The 16,733-nt window shown below is 34.8% G+C and overlaps 1 protein-coding gene and 1 long non-coding RNA gene across 3 annotated transcripts in view; one reads left to right on the plus strand and one right to left on the minus strand.

Annotated features, from left to right (window-relative positions):
* LOC106457500 overlaps window positions 1–16,733 on the plus strand; it is a 73,095-nt gene that overhangs the window by 7,398 nt on the left and 48,964 nt on the right. Inside the window, exon 1 of one of the 2 annotated variants that reach the window (XM_013916925.2) lies at window positions 928–1,678. The exons of the other annotated variant lie outside the window; for it this stretch is intronic. The gene's annotated coding sequence lies outside the window, so the exon portion shown is untranslated. Of the gene's footprint in view, window positions 1–927; window positions 1,679–16,733 lie in introns of those variants that run through there. 2 annotated transcript variants of the gene reach the window in all.
* On the minus strand, window positions 3,929–14,208 carry LOC111085339. The gene is made up of 3 exons (XR_002610182.1): window positions 14,073–14,208; window positions 6,840–6,842; window positions 3,929–3,941 (listed from the first exon to the last, which is right to left on the minus strand). It is a non-coding gene; the product is annotated as an uncharacterized LOC111085339 (long non-coding RNA).

Consider the following 16,733-nt stretch of genomic DNA (forward strand, 5'->3'; position numbering starts at 1 on the left):
AGTCGAGTGCCTTAACCACCTGGCCATGCCGGGCCGGCAGACTGGTTGGTTTGCTTTAATATAGTCAGTGAACTGGTAGAAGCACATGTTTCCATTCGTTAGTCAACGTGTATACATCCCCACCGCTTGAAGATTATGTACATTAAGGATTGAAACATCGTCCCTCTACTATTGCCTGCTGAATAATAATAATAAACATTAAATGGTTAACACTGATTTAATGCTTTTCATATTAAGAAACTTCGAGAAAACCACGGTAAAATATGGTGATAAATACGTATTGTTATGGACTGGAAGAAGCCGTGAGAGCAAACTAGGATTCGAGCGAAGACTAAGAAATCTTGAAATAGTTCTCTTATTTTCAATTTGCACACAGCGTTGTAGCACGTGTTTGTTTTTCTACTTCCAAAACTTTGCACCACGTGGAGGTGTATATTACCACGTGTAATTAATCATGCAGCTGTAACGGTACACGACATAACACTATCTCGGGTTTCTGATATTAGAGGCCTTCGTGAGACCGTGCTCTTGCGCTCTTAGGAGTTTTCTGAGAATACGTTGGTGGGTTGACGATCGATTAGCAACAATACGGGGACCTGTATTTGTTGCTATTCGTTTTTTATTACCTAGTCTTCAACATATGATTAGGAAATTATATTCGTCTTTCTGCTTGTCTTATTGAGGGGTATTGTTCATTATCTTTTGCAACTGTGGGTATTAGCGTCTCATGATGAGAGGTTTGGGGATATAACGAAAGCCCCTCCACAATGAAACCCACTCCTCCAATTATCAGGCTTGTCGAAATTGCTTATCTCCAGATAATTATTCTAGACCCAGTACTGGTGGGATATTTTCATCATATGTTAGTAAAATGGAGATTTAGGCAACATTGGTGTGTATAAAATGTAAAATAATTGGATTGTTTTTATATATTGTAGAAGGATTTTGAAATAAAACTTTCAGTAATGCATATCATTGATTTTCTAGACATAAGGTTTGAACTTGTAGGAGCAGTAAAAAATAAGTTTATTAATCAAACGTGACTTTTGAAAATCTGCAATTCTTGTTTTTCTTGGATCAATAATTTTGTCAGAAAGATAGATCAACGTACACTTCACTTCTCACTCCGGTATCAAGGTCACTTTACTTCTCACCCCGGTATCAAGGTCAAGGCCCCAACAGGTGATCCCAATGGCCCGAGGGAACAGCTGACCAGCCATCAGACAACATTCCTTCCCTGGACGTATGGCATACTTTGTAGAACGCCTTGTTTATATGACGCTCTTAGCATAACATCGCAGACCTTCAAGTCTATCACGTGATCTGTACTGGCCAATTGCAATCTGCGAAGTTAAGTCCTGCAGTAACTGCGTTTATTTTTATGCGCTTGTGGAAGTCTGTCTGGTTTTCATTACTTACTGTACCTAGAAAACCGGCTGCTGTGGGGTTTGCTATTGATCCAATCGGTTTATAAATCAGACTGTTTGAACATCGTCTTGTCTGAGGAGTTCTAGACGAAAATTCTGATCAGTTAGAACTGGTGGAGAAGACAGCGATAAAACCTAGATTCCGTTCGCAAAATTTCTGATACCGCTGTTAAGCCTATTTGGAGGTAAAATAGACGGAGACCAAAGACCTTGCAACACCTGTCACATCTACTGTTAGTGATAAACGAAAGGTAAATTTTGTGTAGTTTTTCCTGCCATTTTCCTAGTTTCTTTTAATGTTTTCGGCCATAACTAAATGAATCTTGGCACAAAATTTGTCGGGTACGTACGTTTTTTAACTCGTCACGTTTCAATCTTGCTTTCTGAGGCTGTACTTCATAACTGTATAATGGAGATGGTAAAATATGATAATATTAAGTCGTTAAATGTTATTTCCAAATTTTTGCATTTGGTAAATAAAAATATCATAAAATAAAAGTACCTATAGGATCGAAAAACCTTCAATACAAAAGGGGTAAATATATTACATGGGTCCAAAAATATACGTTTCCTCATTAGAGCCCACACACTTTTGAAACCAGCATGACTTTTTAAAAAGTTTGTCTGTTTTCAAAGCTAAATGTATTCAGAAATAATAAGTAGTTTATCATGTAAGTTGTGTTGATAATTAATGTTTCCCTACTGTTTCGTAAATCTCCCACACAGTCTCAACCCACTGCCCCTTGACGTACATGATTAACTAAACCTAAATAATAATTAACGAAATTGATATCAGATCTTGTTTGTAAACTGGTCGACGATAAGAGACTACTACTGTGTAATCAACAAGATTTTAAATTTATAATCTGTTATGAGAGGTTCAAGTTGACAAGATCGAGGACTATTTGTAGAAATGTTTAAAATAATAGCGGGTTACGTGCAGCATTAAAAACAGTTTTATTAATATAATATTAAAGTCCTAAATCACTTATTGCAGGCAAAGTTTTTTAGTATATCGTATAGAGCAGGTCTACCCAATGTTCAGAAGCACGAAGAAAGAAAAACCTCAAATGTTACACAGAATAGTTTTTGTTTCCTAGACACGTGATGTGGTGATAAGTACAATATGGTACTTAATACATGTGTAGAGGTTATGAAAGTTTCTCGTGTGTGTGTTTGTATCAGCTGCATATGTTATCTAGTCTGCATTACTTTATTAAGTGTATATCGTTATATATTATTAGCAGTATATAGAAAAGTGTGCTTATAATTTACAAGTTCTTGGTTAAACAGTAAGTTGATATATGTAACTTAAAAAAAAAAAGTCCGTTATTAGAAATTGTTGTAATGACTTAAATCTGTTTTGCAACCGATAACATTTTCTGTTTGCGGGGATGAGGAGAGTTTACGAATTATATTGGAAATTCTGTTTACGTGTATAATTAATTCCGCAAAATCTTCTCCGATGCAAGATGCATGGAATAAATGGTAGAACTTTAATGATTTTGATGTTTTTCTTTTATACATATAGACAAATACAAAGTAACAATTTATTCACGAGTAACGTACTACACATGTTACAACACAGAATATAAGGTTTAATGGTTAGATCTACTGCGAAGTACCGTAGCTTAGAAAGAACAGAAGGTAGCTATTTTTGTACATGTATAATCATAGTTTAGAAGGTACAGTTCACTTGCCAAGATCGGTAGGTGCAGCAGTGTTTACGTCAGAAGATCTTTATCGTGAACATGCAAGGTGTATTCAAGAAGGAAGTTTTATTTATAGTTTCTTATAATAGTGTATATCATGTTTTCTATGGATACGTGTGGAACTAATTTATGTTTTTGATCCGTGTTTCAGTAAGGCAAGAAAAACAAATTTAATTTTTAGTACGACATACTTTGAAAAAAGGAAAGAAAGAGGGGATTTCGTAACTTACCATTAATATAGCTGTCAACCTTTCTTTATGTGTTTGCATGTAAGGTTTGTATATATGTCGTCTAACAGTTGTGGATAATCACCAAAGAAACAGGTTTGAAGCGCCAACGCCCTGCTGGAACTTCATGCCTTTTTGATCGTGCAAGTAGAAATGTACATGTATGTGTGGCCTTTTGGTATGGGCAATATCATCAGGCCAGTGACTTGTATGGCGAGACAACACACATGCAAAAACGGTTCCAACCGCTGGCTGCTTCAAGGTGAACCGGTCTATAAACATAAAGTGTGTTTGGCTACGTAGGTGATTCAATCATGTATACAAGTTTGTGTCATAAAGTGTGTTTGGCTACGTAGGTGATTCAATCATGTATACAAGTTTGTGTAAAGAAGTTAAAAAAAAAAAAAGTCGCATGAACAGGCTTTTTCCAAAGCACCAAGGTAATTAAAAACATGAACAGTATCACACATGGGAATGCCAAAACCAATGGTTTAATGAATTGGGTGGAATAAAGCGACGCCATTATTATTAGAACGAAAAACCAGACAAAAATATTAAGCACCACAGCAGTAACACTAGAGGTGTCTTTAATTTAAAGTACATTTATTAACCTAAGTGAGCTTTCGTGGCAGCAAGGACTTGATTTACCTTGTACTTGCCGTCCTTCCAGATGCTAGGCTTAAGAGAGCTTAGAACTAAGTGAATAATTTGGATTTAGTTAAAAAAAACAACAACAACAAAAAAAAGAACAAAAGAAGGGGGGAGACGATAAAACAGAAACGTATGGGAAATTTGAATACTTAAGCCCAGTATCCCAGAACCACTCTTTCCAGCTCAGTGTGAGACTGTATGGTGTTTATTTATTAAGTAATAAAACGTTAAAAGGTAAAAGGTTTTTAAATTAATTTAGTCTGTAAAGGTAAACGTTTAATTACACACACACACACACACACACACACACACACAATACTTTAAGTAAATTTATGTATTTTGAGGCGACCAACTGTTGTAGTTTCTCCATTATATATATACAATGAAACGCTTCTTGTTGTTTTCTGAAGTTAATTCCAACTTATTCACTAGTTCTAGGCATTCTTAACTCATTGGCCTCTGAGAAATTTCTAATTTGTAACATTTATGTTTTAACACTATAACACAGGACTATGAATTTGCAGGTCCAGCGTTCGTGTACAGTTACTGAATGAAGAATAAACAAGAAGAAAATAATGGCTCACCGAACTTTGGGGACGTTATAAGGATGAGGGTCAATTCCCATTATTCGGTTAGACTAATGTAGCCCAAGAGTTGTCGGTGGCTTCTGTGCTGTTGACTAGCTAGCTGTCACATCAAAATATGTGCAGACTGCTCTTGGGTAGTTTTGCGCGAATATTCGAGTATTTTTTATTTTTTTGTGAACCCTTAACGCCGCTCATCTTGTTGACAATTATTTTAAAATTATAGCTATATTTGGCTCTTAAAAGCAACCGAAGTCAAACAAAATAATAGTTTTTGTGTTCCAAATCTGAATTCATTGAATCTAACAAATTAAAATCGTAAATATAGCTTAAGTATTAAGTGTTGTGCTAGTTCAATGCAAAATTTACATGCAACTGGATTTTTAAGTTCTGTTATATGAAATGTTTCAGTTGGTGGCTTGACAAATCTGAATAGAAAACCATGATCCATACCATACTGAAACGCCGAAAAATCCCGCGCTTATGGGCCAGATCCCAGAATCTATTAAGTACCTAGTGACGCCTCTGAAGTTATGTTACATATTTAGGTATTGTAAGCCAGGAAATCTCGTAGCAAATGTAATGTTCTATCTCAAGTATGAGTGATGTTTAGTAAAGTTTTATACTCCACTACACAATCATTTGTCTATTAATTGACATGTACATAATGTATATTTCGATGACGAGGAACCCACTTTGAGACTAATAATAGTTGGAGACGGCTTGAATGGGTAATGAAGAAAAACTTTAATATAAGTTTAACATACCTGATGATGACAAAACCTTGTCGAAACGTTGTACATTTGCTGTTATGTTAAACTTGTATTAATGTTTTTCTTCATTACCCATTCAAGCCGTCTCCAACCATTATAATGTATATCTTATTGTGCCAAGCATTATTTTTGGTAAATTTCATTGTTTCTATTTAATAAATGTTATGTTCTATTCGTAAAACTACTTAATGTTCATATTTATTTCCGCATTTCTATTTGTTACATTTCGACAAGTTTTATTGCCCAATAAAAGAAAGTAGATATGCTCATCATTAAGTTTCACTTTCTTGACGAGAATCTTTCACACAATTGTTTTACTGTCAAAGTTTTGCTAAACTTTAAAGATAATGATGTGGGAATATGGGGTTTTTGGTAATCTTTTTTTTTATTTTGTATGCCGAGATAACGAATGAATGAAAACGCACAATTAACTGCATGTAACGATATATTCTGACGATTCATTTGAAAAGTGTTATATTGCTTCAAAATAATTTCTCTAAGCGCTATTTATTTATTTTTTAGAAGAAACAACAAAGAATTGCTTAAATCGTTTGGTAGAGAGGTAATTTGTTTGAGAAAATTGCATGTCTTAAGCAATTCTTGCGAGTGTTGCTAAAGGTTTTGCTTTAGTTATCAGTTTGGATGCTAATTTTGTTGTGTGAGTCTTGTTTATTAGATACATCTATATACCCCTCGGCACTTTGTATATATAATATGGTGATTATTGAAGGTACAGAACATTTCATAAATACGTAAGTGGTTATGTGACTGATCTTACAGTGCATTAAAAACAAGCTTGAGGTGTACTTGCATCTTAACAAATTTAACGACATTTATCAACTTGTTCTATTTTTGAATACGGGGACCAAGCTATATTTTAGCTAACCTTCCAGAAGAGGGTACGTTGTGTGTTTATAACCACAAAATTTGATGACCATACAGGCAAATATAATACATTTTGAATATCAGTTTCTCCCATTTCGTGTTTTAAGTTCTAACCTGCGTTTCTTAGATTCTTAAAGCATTTCTGTATATTTCACACTGTATATTTCACACTATTCAGGACAAAAGTTCTAATTTTTACTTATGTCCATTTAATCATTTCGTTTACCGTGTGGCTTGAAACGTGGAAAGTTGTTAATATGCTCTTGAAGAGGCTTAAGGTAACCAGTATTTTATCTCTCGTATGTAATAAACTTTTTGTCGAACTAGCAACACTGTATTTGCATCTAGTTTATCCTCCTCCCGTTTTATTTCTGCATCACGTACCATTATTGAGTACACAATAGGTCAATCTACTTTCAAGTATAATATAACTTTGGAGTACCCGGGTAAAGGAACTTCATAATTGTTTTTAATTTTGATGTCTGTGTTGCTCTTGTCAACGAAGCTTAAGGATAATCTCGTATAAGGGCTATTGTTAACTGTAACTGTTTAAATTAATAATCTTGACGATATCGTGAACTGTCTACGAGAAGTAGCAGCATATCATTTAGTACTATAGTTTTAGCCTATTTTCCCGCTTAGTCCACCTGTGGCAAAGTAACGATACAGAACTAAAAAGTTTCGACGCTTCAGTAAGATTATCATTTGTTTTATTAACATTGTTATTATTGAGAAATGTACAGTGGTCTTTTATTGTGGCTTGTCGCTTAAATAGTATAATTTCAATGAACCTCCCGGGAGAAACGTCATCTTAATTTCATGGAAGTAAACTATTCGTTATGCGTTAAATTAATTCTGCATTTCTCCACTTTTAACAACGGTTTGATTTTTAAATGAGCCAAAAACTGACAATATAAAATCGATTTTTCAATGTGCTTTACTTGAATACCTAAATATGTACAAAGGTTAAAAGTTATCCCTCGTATACGCGATTCCTGATGAAGACTTGCCACCGACTTTAACTTGTGTTTTCACATAATAGCCAAAAGATATTGGACTCCCCCCATCCGGTTTAACAAGAAATTTGAGCGTCGTTAGAGGTAAGGTAAAAAGTTGATGTTACAACTACGTGCAAGAACCTTCGTTGTGTAGCTACGTGCAAGAACCTTCGTTGTGTGTAGAACTATTCGTCTAGACTCAACTGATAAAATGAAATTGAAGTTTACCTGTGTGTGGTCTAATCATGACAAGAGATTTTGTTTAGGGATCTGCCCTCATTCCTGTTTAACTTTTTATTTTCAATGTAAAAGAACACGTACAACTTTTAGTCTCCAGTTTTGATGCATTAACAACGTATATTGTATGAATTTTGAGCGTGTTACACACCACATCCTTTAGGTGTAACTTCTAAAACTAAACAACTACACTGAGTGTAACGATATAATTCGACATTTTAAAAGTAAATGAACCATATGATATTCATACATCCAGTGTGTAAAACTGAGAAATTGAGTTCTTTAATTTGAGAACAAAAATTAAATACGTAATTGGTTTTCACAAATCCAATCATGTAACAAATAAACAGTTATTAGTTGTTTTTTTTTTCTTTCTTTTCATATTTAGAAGTAATTCAATAATTAGAAACCAGACTTACCAGAGCACAGTTACAGCTTGCTTTTGCGATTTCATTGTTTACATGAGTAGTTTAAGTATGGAGTTTTTCTAAGAAGTCGTATCTTGTTTTCTCTCTCTCTAAGATTTCGTGCTTGTTTATTATGTAATGTATGGATGACGTTGCATGTTTTTCATTTATGATCGTGGCGTGTACTCCGACTTATTCTCTTTTTGTTCTTGAAAACCAAAGGGACTTTAGGTTTTCGTGAAATTTACATGTGAGCTAGCCCTGAAAACAACCTCACCCTCTCCTGGTTAGTCTAATTTTGGAACATTTGATGATCCTGTTTAGAGAACTTTCAGCACAGGGTGAGATTATACTATGAAGTTCTTCCAGAAAAAGTGGAACGTTGCTGTTTATTGTTCATGAGAGAAATTTACGGAATTATTATTTTTATCGATATGTTGATGTAATATTAAACGATACCCGTTGTATGTTACACGACGCGGTCAGGACATTAAACTCTCAAACGTCTGTATACTCGTGTCTTGGAGAGTAAATATAGCTGCGATCTTTCTGTTAGGTTAGAAGTTGAATAGCGTTGAGGTCTCTGTTATTAGGCTTTCCTCAGGTTATACTGAGTGTAATTAAACTCTCGCTTAGTTTCCATAGTCACGAATTCTGTAAGACAAGGTAGTGACGAAAGGTGCTGGGACACTATTATATTCAATGTGCCCTCATGCATTGATTTTTACATACAGATGTACTGTGTAGGAACTACTAAGTATACTTGATTATAGTGCTTTCTCATTTATGTTATGTAATACATAAAGCAGTGATATTTAATCTTTCCACGTGATCTCTCATAATTATTTCGCTTCGATGGCAGACCGCAAGTCATGCGGAGAATTCAGTTTGTTATATAAAACACACTCAAACATACGTGTATAAATATATATTCTTGCGCTTGGACGTAACTATACGAATTACGAACTAATGTTGGTATTGTTTTGTATTAATGCATTTTAAAAGAAATTCAATTTTTTCCATGTGTATTAACATAATTTTTCAACTACATGTTCGTATACACAGGACTGATCAAGAAAGGTCTTCTGATGTAGAATTAATATCAAACGTATGCTCCACCTAGCGTGACATGTTTGCTATTTCTTTATGATTTTTAGCAATGTCTTATACAATCACAATCTCTCTCTCTCGTGTTTGTGTGTGCGCGCGCGCACATGTTTTTTCACTCGGTTTCTGTGCAGTTGTTTGTAAACTGTCATAAGTCATTAACATGTAGCCATTAACATACATTAAGCTTCAAATCTTCTTGACGTATCTGATAACAGAATCTGGTTAGTTAGAATAAAATGCAGAATATGAAACGCTAGAAGGGTATGAGGTCAATTGAAACAAGAAACTTAAAATCGTGGAGAGGAATTTAGCTATGGAACTCAAAATTTGTCATTCACTGATAACGATTACAAAAATAAGTTCGCCTTCTTGAATTTTATTTTGAATCATTGATGAACGGTCACATTGAAAAAATAAAATATTTACCCAAGATTTTTGGCGCGTTTCTAATTCTTTTTTCAATAAGTGTATAACGCGCAAGCACACACACACACACACACACACACACAACACGGCAGTCAAACATGTGGTAGGATGCAACTGCACCAAAACATCAGTGTGTTCAGACTTGATATTGTTTACACGATGATGAAACGTATTTTCACATTATGTATTATATTTTAAAACGTTATTCTCATATAAATGCTATTTAACAAAAGAATGATGGTGGAGTGCACGTACAAGGTTGTTTTTGAGAGGCACTCTTCCAAGTGACGATATGTGGAAATTACGACAGGGCGGAATGATGTTTAGTGTGGGAGGGGAAGGTGGGGCACCTAAGGGTGCCACTCAATTTACGTGGTACATGAAATGATTGTGTTATAAATAACCTAATTATTTCTTGACTAAAATCAACTTTAAGACTAGGACTCATTGTTTGAATTTTAACGAAACAATTAAGCTAGCGTGTTTAACCGTAAATAAATTTGAAAAAACTAACATTTTCGACAAATGGATATGTCTTGATCAGGGACAAAAGCAGTGTTTTTTTTGTTTGGTAGTGTAGACACAGTGCTGCTACTTTTATTTATTACAGCCAAACACTTGACCACCACGTGCAAGGACTCTATTTGTGCCAGGAGTTGTGTATGTGTAACCTGAACTAACACCGTGAATTTTAAAATCTAAATCACGTACATAAATTATATCGCTCTGGATCTATGCCTGTGGCTTAAGCAAGTTTTAGCACTGTGCCGGATTCAAGCTCATGTTGAATAAAATATAACATGTACAGCAACTAAAGGATGCTCTTTGTAATAAATAAACGCAAATTCATTATGATTTGGTGATACCAGCCATTTCACTCTCCTTACAAAAAACTGGTCATCCTTATTTTTCTGAACGAGTTATGTTTGGGGTTTTTAAGCTAGGTTGATAATTTTTAGCATAAGGTACAAATTTAGCTATATATGAACCTACCCATGCCCACTTATGGAGGTTTTTAATTTACTATAGTCAGAAAGTTGAATTGTTTAGAAATTCTTATTGACAGCCCAGAAGCTTATTTTTTATGCCATATTTTTTTAGATATAGGTTTTTTTCTTCTGGAAAGAAACAAACAAAAAAAAACAACTGAGATTAATACTTAATACCTAAAATATTGCTTAGAAAAAACATCAATTATGTGCCTTGATTGTCTTTTTCGTCTTGCGTTTCGTTTACCTTTGAAAATGATAATGTCAGCTAGGAATATTCAATTAATTTTTCAGGCATCATTTTATTTTAAATACAAGACTTTTTGGACTAATATTTTATTCCCAACAAATGGAGTGCTTTTTACCCTTATCCCGTAGTGTTTTCATTCCATGTACTGGAATTTTGCTAATGTAGCAGGTAACTGATATTGCTACAAACGTGATACAGAACACGTATTGCTTGGGGTAAAGATACCAATGCGTTCTTTCCTAGCTGTATTTTCCCGTGTCATAACAGTGTTGAAACGCATTAGGTTATCGTAACAGATGATGTTTACTAGTCTATTAAACGATTACAGACTTATGACCTGTCATATCATGCACAGCCATGACCAGGCCAACGTGATTTGGATTACGAAGGTCTGTAAATACATGCGTTATATATTGAGCAATGGAAGACCTACTCTTCTTGTTAGCGTCTGGGCTTGACTTATTACGATCGCACGCCATCTTAGCGGTATGTAATGGAAATCGGGAACAGTATCTTCAACCAATCTTGTGGAAGTTCTACTTTCCTCCACACGGTGTGAGCTTCATGGCAAAGTGTGTTCCTTGTGTTTCCTGAGATATCGATAGATAGGTCATGCTTTATAGAATCAGTATTTAAACTACTTTCTTTCCGTCTAGCTGTTGTATTTATGGCATCACCAAAAGATGTGGAGCTGCTGACAACCAGGTAAAACTTTGTTTTGTGGCTGGAAAATAATTGAACTCCCATAATGTTTCATCAGAGGGTGTTTTAAGTTTTCTGTTTAATAATTATGAACTGTAGAAATTTTCAGTTTAAGTATATTGTGATACCTTTGAAGGAGTGCACTGAGTTCTATTGAAAACTGTTCCTTTCCCCACCAATTTAATGTACAAGTTTAGAAAAGGCAGAATTCTGCCTTTTTTCTGTTTGACATCACAATTCTCAACATTAACAGTTGAAAAATCACTGTAAAGTAGACATTGTTGATGTACTTGTGTAAGAGCTGTGGCACTTCTGTTGGTATTTGATCTCCTGATTGTTACATCTTTACCACTAAACCGATGAAGCACATCTTCATGTCTCAGCTGAGCTGTTTCAAGAAGTGACTCTTCTGCTTCAAATGCAAAAAAGGGTTAGTTAATAGGTATTGACAACTTGCTTTTCTTACCAAGTTTAGCCGTACTGGTTTTAATATCTGTGCTTAATGTTGCTTACGGTGAAGGGTATTCTATGCTTAAGGACTATTTTGTATTCTGGACAAGTTGGTTTTTACTTGTGTAGCCTTTGTAGAATTTTGCAATTCAAAATTAAATTTTGTGGGTTTAAAGAATCGAAATCTGGTTGAAGTCTGTTATATAATTCATCCTGTTTTATTTCTGTAGCTGTGTCTGGGCTTATCTCTTGTCGTAAATGTTCCTTCTGACAAATGATATTTTTTTCCAATCTGTACTCTTGTGCTGCTTTTTTGGGACTTGAAAGTAGCTTTATAGGATCCCTATTTTGAAATACACGTCTTGGTACCATCTACAATACAATATACTCCCTCCGCACACGTACACAAAGATCCCAATGTATTTCAATGTATGATGCTTCTTGTCTATCTTATCAATATCTTAACTTATCCAAGCCTTATATTTGCCTAAGATGCTGCAAAGAGATATATCTGACACAGAATTGAATGTTTGAGAAAATATGTAACATTAAAAACAAAACAACAACAAAAAAACAGAATAAAGTTCAAATGTGTAAAAGTAACATTAGCATGTAGTATTATTTATGATGTTTCTCGGAGACATAGAAGTGGCTTAAAATTGTTTTTGAAATAATATTATTAAAAAAAATATTCTGTATAAATATTGCCTCAGAATTTTCATGTAACAATAGAAATTGAATATGTGAAGCAATCGTTGGTTTATTCGTGAAATTTAGGTTACAAACTGGGTATTGCTGAAAGGAGAGCACAACAGCAATTATCTCAATTTGAACTTTTGTGTTTAAAAGAGTTAATGGCAAGTTGCATAGAGCATACAGTTCACAATGTGCGTTTCGTACCTGTCACAAGTCCCGGATTTCACTTGCGTTTGGGTATATAATATATATTGTGTAATTTCAACTGCCCTCACCCAGACTATCTCTTTCTACCCAAATAATCTCTAGAAATGCATGTCTCTCTAAGAATAATTAATGTCCGTTTCTGTAGACGATGGGCAACGAAACGAAGAAGTAGGCCATCTTTTGTATATCTGCTCATTCGACTATCAAGTTTTATCTCGTTGTATCCATTTGAAGGTTGTATCTTGTATGATTTTGCCTCAGAAAACATGACAGATATTTTTTTTTTCAAAAAAGAGTATTGGTCGTTCTTTAGCTATTTAATTTGTTCTGCAAGATAACTAAATAGAAAACAAAAATCACGAAGTTGTAGAAAAACTATTATATTCTCTGAAAAAGATGTATTTTATGAATGCAAAGACATCAAATGTTTTCGAAGCATTTGGATTACTAAACTCACTGGAAATGTTGAATTTATTAAATTCTTCAGCTATAGAACTTCTGTCTTTCTTTACTGTACGGATGTGGATACTTTATTATCATGATAAAATTCTTAGTATTCTTTTTAACTCAGGTTCAAGACAGTTGTAGAAGAAATACATTACTTAGAATAACAATGAATTTGTATGTTTGTTTGTAGTTAAGCACAAAGTTACACAATAGGCTATCTGTGCTGTGCCCACGGCGGGTATCGAAACCGAGTTTTTTATCATTATAAGCCTCCAGACTTTCCGCTGAGTCACTGGAAAGGGGGGGACTAAACTTGTGTGTGTGTGTATACACACACACACACACACACACACACACACACACACACACACATCTGGTGTGCATAGATTTATACTGAAGCCTCGGGGTTTTAGTCACGGTAGTCACGCGATTATTATACTTGTTTTAAATGGCTTTAATTCTCTCTCTCTCTCATGGCAAATAAGATGTCTAGGAAAATAACACTGTTTCCGTATTTAAAGGCGCCGCAAACTATATTTTTGGTTTTGTTACCTTAGCACTGTAATTACTCAATACGTTAGGCTACGTGATTGAAATGACTTGACATTATAATGGCAATTTGAACTGCGATTACAATTGGCGGGTATTTCCTTTATAGTAAAATTGCATCTTTTTTTGGAATAGAATCAATATGTTGTTAATGTGTGTATGCTTAGTGAAATACAAAATCAACAGCAATGCTTTTCATCTGACTCATGTTGGTACACTTTTATTTATATACTAGCTGGAGGATATAATAGTCAGTGGACCCAACCGAAACTTATCGGTACAATTTGGGGGTATTAAACTTGTTTTGTGGTACTCTTTTGAATACGTCAACATCCCAAGCCATACGGTAAATCTACATTTTAATTCTTTAAGTTACGTCACATTTTGAAATGTGAATGATAGTGTCATTAATTCCTAACAATTTAGTTTAGGATATCCCGCTTGCGAAATAAAATATGGTTTCAACATTATTCATGCCTGTATGTACTCCCTTCATTTTAAAAGTGAATTTTGAGCTTTGCCTGCATGCGCAGCTTTTAAACGGGAGACAGACGAATGCTCGGACAAACACCACGGTTCACAATATATACAAGATACGTGCATCTTTAGTACGATTTTGAAAAACTCAAAGTTTTCAATAAAGAATATCATTTATGCGATAGAAATAGTTGTGTCTTTATACCTTTGTATGGTGTTAAACAACGTAGTTCTGCATATGAAGTTGTGGGCATTTTTATTGAAAATGTTACTATGTAATTCAAAGAATTTTAGCAATTTTTCCCTCGAGTGCTTATTTGTCAAGCAATTATTTTACAAAAAGCTACAACTTCCCGAAGTCTGTCCTTTCGAAGTGCAATTATTGTTCAGTAGCTCTTAGCATGATTGAAATGCTCAACTATTACTTTTCACGATGGGCGGTATAAGTAGTTCGGAGCTTTGGTTCTGAATGAAACTAAGATTGCAATACAATTAAACTTTTTAAAGTCCATGAAATAATTTAAAATGATAGATTAACTTAAACTTTTCCCATCACTGGGTACGGGTATTTTTGCTTGTGCTAGAATAAATAATCTATTGAGGGTTCATTGCTTTATACTAAAATGATTTTGAATATGCAAATCAAATCACTTGAGAACAGCAAACAATATAATCTCGTTGTGAAATAGCTGTATGAGAACTATATTTTGATATTGTTTCTTCGTGGGTACTGATGTCACAGACAATTTATCGGTTTTAATCGGGGATATGTAACCGTTCTTTCCTACGCAAAATATTCGTATACTCGGATCATAAAAATTGTGTTCAGATCGAGGATTTAGATTTTATAAGCCAGGGATAGCCTTTGTGCTTAATTACATTGGAAAACAAAGGATCAACTTGAGGGCCCGGGACCATCCAAAAAGAGACCGGTAACAAGTCGTAACCTAGCTGTAGTAAGCAAAGTGCAGCATCTTGCGACAGGTGAGAATCCACAAACACACAGGTCAGTGGCAAAAGCCGTCCACGTATGCAAGGCTACTGTTCGCCACATAACCAAAAAGGATCTCCGTCTGGAGAAGTTACATAAGCAGCATGTATACAAATTGCTCCTACGACAAGTATGTTCAACTCTCGCATACTTCAAGCAGAGGGGGAGTGATATAGGTATTCATTCTACTCACGTGAAGGTATATACTGGTCAAATGACTCGTGGATTTCTGTGCAATCGTACTGCTAAAACGGGAACTGGGAAACCTTTGTCCTCGTACACTAGACGGATTATAGAAAACATGGAGGGAGGAGTGGTGTGTTTAGGACATCATAATCTTGTGCTTATGCAATGGATATTGTCGAGATGTAAGTTCTTCAGATAGAGCATGACCATACTTGGCGAAATTGACTATAACGAGTAGTGAGGTTCCAAAATCCATTTATGTGTGACATATTTAAGGTATTTATTTATTATACGTTACCATAATTGTATTACTTTAATTGTTTAATTTAATTGAAAAGAAAAAAAATATTTTTTTTTTTACTTAGCTATAAATACTTTATTAATCCTGTCTCCTCTCTGGGAAAATCACAAATTAAAAATAAAATGGGACTTCTCAAAATTCAGTTTATACAAATATAACTGAAGAACTTGTCTCATTAGTATAATCTATGTTCAGATATTACCATATACAAATTTCTGGTGTTCGGGCATACGCAGAATATTTCCTACAGTTCTACAACGAACTACATATTGGCTTGACTGTCTTTCCTATCACCAGAGATGGCTACTCATTTTCTTAATGCTATATGTTCTTGGGGATTAACATTGTCATCCTCCTCACAGGATACAACTTGTCATATTTCTAAACAACACCTGTTAGTAAATTTAAGACCTTTTTTTATGCAGATGCAATAAAACACCAGCATGTGGAAGTTGGTTGTTCTAAAACTACTTCAGGAGATGTAAGTATGCTCATCCAGACAGTCATTTGTTTCATTTGATGTATTCCACTGATACCCACCAGGGCTGAGTGTACAAATGTTGTCTTCAAATGACAGCCAAGTAGTTAGTGCTGACCTCTCCTTGTACAGAAATTTAGATAGCACAGTTTGCTTATGTTAATAGAACTTTTTGAGCCATGTTGAAGCCAAGTAAGTTCCTGAAATTGCTGAAAGAATTCTTCTGAGATTTGTAGATATGCAGCATGTTCACTGAATTCTGTTTGACACATCAGGCCACCCTTCACTGATTTCAATGACTTCGGTACTTATGCCCTAGGTTGCAGGCAAGGCAAAGCTCTGCATACATCAGTCAGAATGTATGAGGTTCATCTTGTTATGAGATCCGGATAGACATTTCTTCCATTCTTGCACCATGTTGCTGCCCAAAATATTATTGAAATGTGCTCCTTCGGTGGCACTTCATTTTTCTGTTTTCTGTATTATTTATTTACACACACACACACACACACACACACACACACACACACACACACACACACACACACACACACACACACACACACACACACA

Source organism: Limulus polyphemus, unplaced genomic scaffold (genome assembly GCF_000517525.1).
Source record: "Limulus polyphemus unplaced genomic scaffold, Limulus_polyphemus-2.1.2 Scaffold339, whole genome shotgun sequence".
In the NCBI taxonomy this organism is placed as follows: domain Eukaryota; kingdom Metazoa; phylum Arthropoda; class Merostomata; order Xiphosura; family Limulidae; genus Limulus; species Limulus polyphemus.